General features: G+C 33.4%; 1 protein-coding gene across 2 annotated transcripts in view; it reads right to left on the bottom strand.

Annotated features, from left to right (window-relative positions):
- The window catches only part of LRBA (LPS responsive beige-like anchor protein), a 504,104-nt gene that overhangs the window by 139,238 nt on the left and 351,732 nt on the right, over positions 1-13,134 (bottom strand). The window lies entirely within an intron of this gene.

The following is a 13,134-nucleotide window of genomic DNA, read 5'->3' on the forward strand; positions in this document are numbered from 1 at the left end:
AATCCAATGCCAGTGTTGAGCTAAATGCTAGGAGAGTCCCAAAGGCAAACTTAACAACGCAAGGCAAACTGAAAAAAAAGTCTTAAGTAATTATGAAAATGATAAACCACCAAGATACCCACAGCTGATATATTAAAACCTATTCATTTGTGAACTGAATCATTTAAAACCATTAAAATCAGGAGTGCCGATTCAAGATGGTGTCCTTGCACAAAGAAATCTAACCTACAGCTACATATGGGAATAAATTCCCTCTGAAAGAAATCCAGAAACTAGCTGAGCAACTCACACACGTCGAGAAAAAACCCACATCCTAACTGATAGGAAAGGTAGGGGAACTGAGGAGCTGCCCTACCCCACCACAAGCCTGGCAATAAATAACAAGTAAACAGCAATCTATTTCTGGAAAAAGGCAGAGGAGAGAGAAAAACTCCTCTGTGGCACAAGTACAGAAAATCTGCTAAACAGTGGAGCAGGAACATCACCTCAGGGCCCTCCTGAAGTACAAACTCAAATGGAGGAATTCGAAGTCTGTGTTGCACTGAAGGTTAATAGTGAGAACAACAAACTCATCTAGTGACTAGACTGACTGAACTCCTGACACAAATTGCCTGACATAAGAGGAGGCATCCACAATTCTAAGGCATAAAATATTATTTACATCAGATCTCCACTGGCATTCAACCAAAAACTATGAGACAGAATACTGAGGAAAAACAATGACCCATTATGAAGACATAAAGCGATCAAAAGAACTAGTGTCAGAGATAATGCAGATGGTTAGAAATATCTGACAGGTTATTTAAAATAACTGTAATTCATATACTAAAAGATCTAGTGGGAAGGTGGAAAACTTACATAAACAGGTGGGAAATTTCAGCAGAGCTGGAAGCTACAGAAAAGGAATCTAATGTAAATGCTTAAAATAAGTATCAGAGGTGAAAAATTCTTTTGATGAGCTTATGAGCAGACTGGACACAGCTAAGTAAAGAATAAGCAAATTTCAAGGTAGATGAATAGAAATGATACACAATGAAGAAGATAAACAAGTGAAAACACACAGAGGACTGAGTAACCAAGAGCTGTGGGACAAAATCAGAGTCTAATATAGGGTGTAATTGGAGCCACGGGGGGAGAGAGACAAAAGAGCAAAAGAAATACCTAAGCAATGAATAAATAATTTCCAAATTTAATACTAAGAAACAAACTACAGAGTCAAGAAACTCTAAAAACTCAAAGCAGAAGAACCAAACAAAAAAATGAATAAGAGATCATAGTCAAATAGCTGAAAACCAAAAATAAAGCAAAAAATCGTAAAGATAGTCAAAGAAAAGGCAAGTAAGTAAACATCATTAAACAGAGAGAAAAAAAATTATAAGAATAATAACAAACTTTCACCAGAAACTAGGGCCAGCCAGAAGATCGTAAAAAGTCTCCTTTAAAATATTACCCCCACATAAAAAATCCATCAATCTAGAATTCTGTAACCAGTGAAAATATTGTTTAAAATCAGTGTGCAATACTTCTTTCAGATTAAAATAAATTTGAAAGAATTAATTGCTAGGAGACATGCACTTCAAGAAATATTAATAAAAAATTTAGAAGAAATACAATAAGAGATTAAATTATACATCCATACAAAGGAATAAAGATTATCAAACATGGTAACACAGGGTAAACATAAAAACTTTTTTTCTTATTTTTACTGCTTTAAAGGATAGCTATCTAAAGCAAAAATAGTAAAGTATTGAGTTTAGAGGATATTTAGCTGAAAAATGAGAACAAAAGCTCCAAAGGCTGAAATAGAGAGAATAGGAGGATGCTGTTATAAGGTTTGAAAACTATACATGAAGTGGTATAATATAATTGAAGATAGACTGTCATAAGTTAAAAATGTCTATTTCAAACAATAAATCACTAAATTATTTATACACAATAAGCCATAAATAATAAGCAATAGTGCAGATAAAATGGAATCATAAAAATACTTAATCTAAAAGAAGGCAGATAAAGGGAGACAAGGTATAAAGAACTGATGTGAGGAATGAAAAACAGCAATATGGTACAATTAAACTGACTATATACAAAATTACAGTAAATGTAAATGGTCTCAAAACCCTAATTAAAATGCAGAGATTATCAGGTTGGCTATAAAAGCAAGACTATTACATGATGTCTACAAAAAATAAATTTTAAACATACAGCCAGACAGGTTTTAAAAAATGATGAAAAAATATACTGCAAATAATAATCAAAATAACTCTCTCATGGCTATATTACTATCAGAAAAGGTAAACTTCAGAACATGAAGAATTACCAGGAATAAAGAGGGGCACTACACAATGATAAAGAGATTCATTTATAAAGAAAACATAATTCAAAATGTGTATGTACTGTATTAGTTTCCTAGGACTCCTTTATTAAAGTAGCACAAACTGGGTAGCTTAAAACAATAGAAATTTACTGTTTCTGGAAGTTAGAAGTCAAAAATCAACGTGTTTGCAGAGCCATGCTCTCTTTGAAGCCTCTAGGGAAAGATCCTTCCTGGCTTCTTCCAGCTTCATGTAACCCAGGTGTTCCTCGGCTTATGGCAACATTACTCAAAGTTCTAAAGGTAAGATTTCATATATTTTTATTTAACTTGCATATTTTATTCATTTCATTCTGCCAAAATGATTTATAATTTTGTATTTTAATTGCTGCAAAGCAAGCTGTATGATCAAATTCATAACATTAGTGAAATTCATAATATTAGTCGAATAAATCAGAGTCTAGGAAAGAAACCTTGGAAGATGCCCTTAAGAAGGTGATACTTTGTGCTTATAAAGGGCACTGAACAAGAGGTTGTAAATTACTCGAACAGTTCTTAATGCTACTAATGTCTTTTAATCACCTTGTTTGTATTTCACAAAGGTACTACTTGGATTTTGAAATCATTTGCTGAGATATGAAGTTACACTAAATCTGTAACTTCCCCATTTTATTAACCTAATCCTGCAACTTTCAACTCGTGTCTCGCAAGAATCTTTTAAACATGCAATACCTATGTAGTCAGGAGCACTGACCTCTTTTCCCTTAGACTTTTCAAAAAGTAACTTTGGAGCAAAAAGGGTACATAATTACTATTATTATTATTTTTTGTAAATCAATCAAAATTATATCTACTTTTTTTTGTCAGAATGGCAAAAATATGTATTTTTTGGTGTGCTTCAGAATTTTAGTAATTAATTCATGTGTGCCATGAGATGAAAAATGCTGAAAATCGATGACCTAATCAAACTGGTATTTGTTTTTTGTTGTTTTATATTTTAATTATAGTTAACATACAGGAAAATATGTTTAAAGTAAATAATTTAATGTAGTTTAACAGAATATATTTCTCAATGAAATTCTACTTTTTTTTCTTCCTACATGTAAAAAAGGGTAACTATTTAATTGTCTATTCTAGTTTGTATAGTGGGCCAATGATAACTATGGTTTTTGTTTTCATAATTCACACTTTTTCTACTTTCAAAAACGTAGTTTACATTATAAAATGTGGACACAATCATTGATGTTTCTCTCTCTCTTCTCCCTTCCTCACTCTGTAATGAATAAAACATATATATTTTTTTAAATTCCTTTTCTGAAAGTGAACAGTCTAAAATAAAGTAGAAATAAAACATTTGACTAAACTATTCTCCTATAAATGGTTAATATATAGCATAATAAATTATGTTATATATTAACATAATATAATCCCCACTTTTAGAAAGTTTTATTGTGTTATAATGTTATTATAAAATAACATAATTTACAATAACATTATAACACAATAAAACTTTCTAAAAGTGGGGATTATTTCATTCACTCTTTCTGGAACAGTCCTTAGAATAATGGCCAAAGAGGTGCCCAGTAAATATTTAGTAATCAATCATTTGAATAAACACATTTGTTCCATAAAAATAGGACACTACAAACAGGTGGTCATGTTGAATAAGTATGCCTATTCCAATAAATGGTTTTGAGAATAAAGAATTGGACAGAAATATGAACATGTGACTAAAAGGTAAGTTCCTACATTACCCACTGTGAAAACTTACTACATATTCACATAAGTTTTGAATATCACAGGGAAATATAAGAATGAGAAGGTGACACATACAAGTATGTACAGAAACCTACAACACAACTCTATAAAAAAAAAAATTCCAGCCTGAAACCAGATATATAGTACCAGTACTTATTAAACTTAAACAAAAAATTTCTAGTTGCTTTAAAATCAGTTTTTATGCATATTCATAGTAAGCATTTATGTTCCCTACTCTGAATCTATCCAAGGTAGTACACCCAGCACTAAACTAATAAAACAGGAAGTATTATAGGATAAAACTGGTAATGTTATGTAAATAAAACAATCCATTTATAAATAATAATAAATGGTCACTCCACACCACAGTAACTTAGGATGATTAGTGAATAAATACTTAACTTGGAGAAGGATTACTGACTGGCAGTGTGTTGCTGGTATATGTCAGGATTATTCATCACCCTGACAGTAATATTAACCACAATCCATTTCAGTTACTTCAGTTTATCGTTTACTGACTAATGTTAAGAAACAATGTCATTGAAGGCTGCTTAAATAAAGTGTAAGGTTAACCTCTGTTAGTCACTTAAAAACTTCCACTAGAAGGTAACTTCCAGTAGAAAACCAAATATGCTATACAGAGTGCTAATAATTAATACATGTAAATTTAAAAAAATAGTCATACAAGACAGATAGTTTTCTAATTTTAAAACAAAACTTCAGCAAATCCTCTAAATGCACAACCCTCCCCCTTCCTTCATCTCTCTATATACAAATAATGTGTGTGTGTGTGTGTGTGTGTGTGTGTGTGTGTGTGTGTGTGTGAAGGTATTGTGTGTATATGTATTCACACTTTGCTGAACTCAATTTCAATTTCTGGGGAAAGAGTTACATAGCCATATTTTAAACTAAATTCATCACAGTGAACAAGTAATAATTTAAAGTTTAAAAAGGTCAGTGTACCTATGAAAAATTTTCTTCAGTATTATATAAATACTATATAATACAATTCATAATTATATAGTTTGCTACATAAGACCCCCCTCAAATTAAGTAATTTTCTAAAGGTGCCTTACTAATAACTGAGGCAGACTGACTACAAGTCTACCTAAATCTGAAGAGTTCCTACTCTGGTCCTATAATTTCATCTTTCCCGGCTATTTCCCGTATCATTCTGATGTTCCTTTCAGAAAAGATCTGCACGTACATTCTACTTCCCATAGCATAATTTTTTTCTATCAAAGCAATAGTTTTATCGCTGTAAGGGAACTCTTGCTTTGTTGTTAAGGCCTTTTCCGTTTCTTAAATTGTCTTTGCCTTTTCTGGTTTTGTGTATTTTTCTCTTTGTGCAGTCTTTGTCACCTTTCACACTGGAGACTGTTTTTACATGTTTGCTAACACTTGTGTATGCCTTCATTTTTAAAACTGAAGCCTGAGAGAGCTGACTGAAGAACGTGCAGCGTAAGTAGCAATCGGAACCGGTGGACTTCACTGGACGGAAACCAGGTGAGCTCCCAGTGGAATCCCTAAATGTTAGTATTTTTTAGGTCTTTCCTCTTGAACAAGTCAGTATGCCCAAAAAGTGATATATAATATAATCTTCTGTCTTCCAGGGTGGGGTTGGTCCCGGCCAGCCTGCCAGAATTCTGATAGCATGACAGCAAAGGGGACTGGGGGCCTTCACCATCCAGTACTTAAAGCTTTTCATTAATCCTCCTGTTTTCCACTCATTACCTTCAACCCTCTCTCTGCTGTCCTTGGGGTTTTCAAATCAGAAACGTCTCTGGTACAGTTTCTCCAAAAAGCAAACCTCTTCCTTTTTCTGTTTCTTAAATTGTCTTTGCCTTTTCTGGTTTCGTGTATGATTCACAGACAAAGTGAAGAATAGTGGATTTTGGAAAGAAGTGGATATAAATGCAAGTTTACATTCTTTCTGATTATACCTAAAATATACCAGTTCACTGACAGACACAGGTCTTAAGATCAAATCCTAAGCCTTAACACTCGAAATGTGTGACCTTGGAGAGTTCCTTCACCTCACCAGTTTTAGTCTCCTTATCTATAAAATAAAGATGATAACACATTCCTTACAGTAAAGGAATTAAAGACAAGAGCACATGTAAAATGTCTGTTACAGTGGAAGGCACCTACCAGGGCCTTGCTCACAACACTACAAGTATATTCTAAACAATCCCAGTGCCTTCTTCTGCTTATTAGGCTGTAAATTCCCCCAAGAACAGGGAATGCAATTTATACCAAAATCCCTAAAATCAATGTGGATATAATAGCATCCATATTTGATGCCTAGATTAAAATATTTTTAATATATTTTGTAAGCCAATAAAAAATATCCAAGTGTGAGGTAATTTTTAATTTCTTTTTGTGCATTTGTATTTTATTTAAACACTTTATTTACTGTTATAATATCATAAGGTTTGTTTTAAGTCTAAATTCCTGTGGTTTGAGTGAAGGCCAATATATAGAAAAACAAAGTGAAAGTTATAACACCTATCATATTTAAACAATATCGCCCTCCTCCCTGCCCCCGCAAAAAGAGTGTTCTTTTCCCTCTGTGACATCTAGATGGTATATTGATTCCCCGTATATCTGTTACAGAACAGACTAAAAGGACTGGCATTCGTCAGAAACAGCACTTAAAACTTAAAGAGATAAAGAAGTGTTGTCTGATCAACAACAGTTAAATGTCGGTAGTCAATTCCAGGTCAAGATGCATGTTGTATATATTAAATGTGTGTGTTAGAAAGAAATATCTCACATATAAAAATATACAACCAAAATGTAGGAGATAAATGAGAGACCAAGAGAGAAAATCCCTATTTTTTCTTTAAACAGAGAAAGAGAGAGAGAACCACTAAGGACAAACAATAACAACTCATCAGCAAGAAAATAGATTCAGTAGAGCTTTGTCCCTCATTTCTCTTCAGTTACGTGTGAATTTACTCTTTAGAAACATTTTGATTGGGACTAGGACAATGGAAGCTGCTGTTTTAACAGAGTGTGAATGGTATGGCAGTGTAACATAGGTTAAAAAAGGAAAAGAAACTGATTTACTAGGGCCTGGAACAAAATCTAACATTCAGTTTGAAGAGCTGATGATAGAAAACTTTCCTCAGATTCCCACACTGCAAGGCAGGAGGCAGGAGACCGCAGGGCAGGTTCATTTCCCCCTAATGTTGAATTTTCATGTTTCTGCCTCTGAACCCAAACAGCTCACATTGTGCTTACACTCTAAAGCTGAAAAATGGATAGTTTTTCTAAACTTCCCTTGATCTCAAACTGTCTCAGTATTTTCCTTCATTTTAAGAATGTAAACATTAATTATTTAAAAATAAAATGCTTGCTTATACTTTGCCTAGTCCTGGTTTTCTCCCCAAATTTTTAGTTTACTGTTTAGAAAGATAGTAATTTTATTACCTGATTTTATTCCTTCAAATCTCCAGAAACTGAGAGTCCCTAGGAAACGATATTACTCAATAAACAACCAATAAATGAAAAAACAAATTAAAAATCAAGTAGTAACATCGGGAATTCTCTAGTTTTAACCAAACATTCAGCTTTTTCATAAAACAGGTGAAGTCAAAAAAGCCTGGAGCATAACTTGGGGCAAACACCCGAAGAGGAGGCAATTTGGGAAAGCTTTCCTTTTTCAAGCAATAGAATGCTGCTTGTATTTTACCATGTATTTCAGCATGAGAGGTGAAAGGCTACTTGATAAAATAACATTAAAACAGACTGGGCCATTGATGTTCAAGAGTAGGAAAACAGTTTGTTTCTCAGACTTTCTGGGCCAAAACTCATGGTAAGAAAAGTCACTTTAAATCATAACCCAGTGCATGCACCACACACACGCGCACACCCCCCCCCCCCCCCCCCCCCCCCCCTAAGCAGAAGGTTCATACAGGATACACACTGATACTTTCTTTTTCTTACGTAATGCTATGCTATTCTAATTTTTTTTTTTTTTTTTTTTTTTTTACACATGCTAGCTCTGAACTGCAATTTGAGAAACACAGGCTTAGTGTTTAAATTCTGGTTAGTTGCAGAAGTTCACAGTGCCTCAGTTTCTGTCTCTGTAAAAGACAGTTAATAGCTTTACCTATCTTAAAAGGTTTTTGTGAGGATTAAAAGAGTTAACACAGGTAATAAACTTAGATAACAGCCTGACTACAGTAAGTCCTCAGTAAATATCAGCAACAAGAATAAAGTGGGATGTTCCTACCTTCTGAAATCCATAGCCCTGTCTTCATTTGCAAGTGAATGGTTATCAACTGCATTTCAATCTCACTTTTTTTTGGAATATGTATCCACATTACAGTACATTTACAAATTCAATATTCCAAAATAACTATGTGGATCAATGAAAAGAGAAACAATTGCCTCAGATTATCTTGGTTTTTCCTCTCTATTAAAAGTGGTTTACATAATCCCTTCCCTACTAAGGAAAAATAAATAAATAAATCACAGTAGCAAAGAAAATCTTCCTCATCTACAAAGGAAGCCCTGGTACTGAGACACTCAGCCATCATAGCTTGTTTTTATGGGCTGACATTTTGTAAATATATTCCTGCCCTAATTATAATTTCTTATAAAGGACAAAAAGAAAATGTTGCTTCTTATTTCTGTCAAGGAGGTTGTCAAAATATAAAAATCAATATATATTTATAAAATATGAATTAATATCACTCCAAAGTCTATGCATGGTTAGATCTGTCTTCTCTTCAGAAGAATTTTAGACTCATGATGAAAAAACTAGGAAAGCGGAGGCAAAAAATCAACTTCAAAATTGATCCCTACTTTTTTTCAGCTGTAAAAGAACAAATTAAACCGTTATGGTAAGTGAGGACTTTCTCAATATAAGAAAAGATTTAACTTTGATCACATTGTTCAGATTAAAATAGATCTGATTTCCTAAAAGACTGAAAATACTAATTTGCAATTATTATAAGGGGAAATGTACATAAAATTTTGTAACTTCAAGAAGTCATGTTTTTACTTCTACAAGGACTTTTTCCTCAAAAAATGATCAGGAAAAAATAATATAGAAGAAAGGGTGTTGTTTACATTAACTCAGCTTGAGCAAGAAAATGCCCTGTGCAATATGGAAGAAATTACCACATAAAATTGTAACTATGTATCAAAAACCCCTCTCAAAACCAGCTTTGGGGAAATTAAAGGGACATAAATATGCATAAATAATTCAATACATTTTAAAGCTAGTCAGGCTATATTATCTATTCAAGAATAGGGATAAGATCTGTTTGTTTTAAATTAAGCTTTACACACAATGTTTTCTTCGGTTTGGTAAGTTTATTTAAACAAATAGTTTAATGTTTGCTAAATGTATACTATGGAGCAAATTTTAATATAATTCTATCATAATCACTACTCATGGAGATATAGCTCATTTCACATATGAGAAGAATTCCTGAAAATATGTGCATAAGCAGACATTTGAAAACTGAATCATACTGTAAACATTGTGGCAGACTTTAGCACCAACGGGAGTGAGATATTTTTATAAATGATTACCATCATTCCATACATGTAAAGTACAATTTTTGAATATCTGATATGCTTATTTCATTAAAAATTATGTAGTTAATTCCAAACTCACCTATTTCCATCAATATTTAATGAAAACAATTAGTACTAGTAGACTTCCATTTTCATGAACTTGAATGAATGTAGCATTCGAGCTATTGCTGCTTTATAGGAAAGGAGATATAACCTATATGTGGCTAACTGTTAGAGCACCCCACTTCTTCCCAGCCCTTCTAATTACACTACTGTTTGCTATTCAACTGTGTACCCTTCAGTTCTTATTGTAAGCACTCTTTACAAATACTCCTTACTCAGCCCAATGTACAAATATTTCACAAAACCTAATAATATAAAGATGGATATAATTAAAGACACTAAATCACAAAAATGATATTGTATGTCTTTATATAGTGGATATGAACATACATGGATAGAGACTAATGAAAGCAACTCTTGTTTTGGTTTGGTTTTGAAACTGGGCCCTCCCCCTTTTACTTTTACTCGATAACAAAATTTTAAAAAGTAAAATTATTGTTGTTCATCTAGTGGAACATAAAAAGTAGTCTAATTTATTTTATACAAAAGATAAGTTATAAAGGCATTAGTTAAAACAGTCTTTTACCCACCCTACAAAAGTATTCGGCAATTTCCTTAGAAACAGTTATAATATACAAGTAAAATTCAATTTTTATAAAGAATCCTGTTTAGGGTGGGGGTGGATGCCGGGTGGAGGGGATCAACGGGGGGGGGGGAGGGGAAATCTGTAATACTTTCAACAACAATAATAGAAAGGAAGGGAGGGGGAGAGAGGGCAGGAAAGAAGGAAGGGAGGGATGGAGGAAGGGAGAAATGGAGGAAGGAAAGAAAGAAAAGAATCCTGTTTAGCTGGCAAATAATCTATAACAGCATTTTGTTAAAATTATTTCTATGAATTCTCATAATGAAAACATCACAAAGCCTACACTTAAAAATAAATGTCCGGTGGCTTTCTTCTGGTCAGGTAAGATTTTTAGTGGGACAGAGAACAAAGATGAGGGTCAGAGAAAGGAGGCAGCAGGTAAGAAACAGAGGTATGAGAAGGTAACAGGGTTACGGGAGCTCTTGTTCAGGGACAATGATGTTAGAAGACAGAAATACAGCCTCAGCACAAATATCCAAACAGTCTCCCACTTATCACCATTAGCAACTGTTCCATCAAGACGGAGGCATGCACCCTGTCCACAATTCATCTTACTACATCCTGAAGAGCTTACAAAAAAAATCCTCCAAAGCACAAAAAGTCTTAATAAGCTATGTGCTTAAATAGAAGTCCAAACTGAAGGACTTAGTTAGGAAAAGGGGAGATTCTTCTAAAACTCTAGAAAGGTTATTTGTTGAAATGTAATTTATTTGGTGAAGCACATTTTACATTTTAACAAATTAATGAAAAATGAGATGTTACTTTTATGTACATGAAATTCAAATGATGAAGTGAGTAGGATATAACTGCCCGAGAATTAAACAGTTGTCCAGTGTTTCTTCTTGACCTACTGCATGGCTCACCATACACGTCAGACTACTACAGTCCTCAGTTTATACTAGAGAGTTCTACAGATGCCAGTAAAATACTACAGGGTCTTAGAGCCTAAGTGCAAGGCTTCCCTTTTTATAAAGAAAAACACAAACAAAAGCAAAAACCACTTATCCATTTATTGTTTCTCCTGGTCACCTGGGAAATCCTGCTGATCTGTGACTAACCTGATAGTAGATGAAGGGAAGTGTCTCATTACACAAGGATTCCCAATAATAAATGCAACAGCAGTGACAGAATTTAAATACCACCTTTTTGCAGTCCTCACCAAACTAATGGATCCAGGCATTAAATATCAGTGGCTGCTAACATCACAAAAGAGAAGGAAAATAGATATCACATACCCCTGACAGAATAACATGAAAACTCCCTATGAAGAGGTCCTGTCAAAAACATCTAATCTGACTTCTATCAACCTCTGGAACCAACTGCCAATTTATAAGAAATATAGAAGACAGAGGAACCTGTTAGAGTATACCACAGGGATGCAGTAAGTAAAATCCACACTGAGAAATAATAAGACAAACAATATGTTTCTTCAACTACTAAATTATTAAAAAAAAAAAAAAAAGATGGAAGAGAAAACTACAGAATAAAGAGCGACTTAAGAGCTATATATCAACTGATCGCAAGGCGTGGTCCTTATTTGGGTACTGATTTAAATAAACAAACTAAAAATAATTATAAAAGTTGTAATTCAATTGGAAATGTGATATCTACTGGGTATTAGATGATATAAAAAATTATAGTTAATATTTTAGGTTTGCACCCAGCTGGCCAGAGTGGCTCAGCAGTTGAGCATCAACCTATAATCCAGGAGATTGCAGTTCAATTCCAGATAAGGGCACATGCCTGGGTTTCTGGATCGATCCCCAGCATGGGGCATGCAGGAGGCAGCTGATTCTCTCTCATTACTGATGCTTCTATCTTTCCCTCTCTCCCTTCCTCTCTCTGAAATCAATAAAAGTATATACTTTTAAATATATATTTTAGGTTTGCTATGGGTATTAGTTTTTAGATGTGCATACTACAATATTTATGAATGGAAAAACATGATTTCTGGGATTTGGTTCAAAATAACATGGGAAGGGGGAAATAAAATGAGAGTAAAAATAAAATAAGTGTAACCATGAGTTGTCAGCTATTGAAGAAGGGCGACTGGTAGATGGGAATTTATTATGCTGTTTTGTCCACTTATGTATATACTTGAAATTCTCCATAACAAAAAACTAAAAAAAAAAAAAAAAAAAAAGACATATAAACTTTTATTTTATATCACAAAATGACGATTCAGGATATCCACCTTATTGATAATGCAGGACAGAAAAGGAAAGTTTTTGGAGAATACCTGAGGACACGGGAAAATACTAATAGAAAGTTAAAAAACAGTATATTTATTATATAGTGTAATTATTCCTTATTGATATTTGGTTAATTAGGGGTAATTTTTATTTTCTTATTTATACGTTTTATGCTTCAAAAACTGAATATAGTTAACATTTTATAACTTGGGGAAAATGTCATATGTTTTATTTTTTAATTCATTTAACACTTACTGAATGGCAGGCCCTGTGCTAGGTGTGGGAGAAATAATTATGAACACAAATGCTATCATTATAAAGTTTAGTGGGGGAGATAAGAACCAATAAAAGTAGATAGAAAGATTGTAATAAATAAAATGCAGAATATTTTAGGTGCTCAGAAAGAAACAGAGAGTGGACTACGAGGGAAGGAAGGCAGTCAGTCATGGTGTCTACGAGGAAGTGATGTAAATGCGGAGAGAGTCGGCCACTCACAAACTTAGGGAGATGAACAGCAAAGGCAGAGAAAGCAAAGCTCTGACTTGGGAAAGATTTATTCTGTATTCAATGAAAAGTCAAGAAAAGTTTAAGTACTGGGTTTATGTAATTCCACACTAGACTTAAAAAGGATC

Source organism: Miniopterus natalensis, chromosome 4 (assembly GCF_054644295.1).
Source record: "Miniopterus natalensis isolate mMinNat1 chromosome 4, mMinNat1.hap1, whole genome shotgun sequence".
Classification (NCBI taxonomy): Eukaryota; Metazoa; Chordata; class Mammalia; order Chiroptera; family Miniopteridae; genus Miniopterus; species Miniopterus natalensis.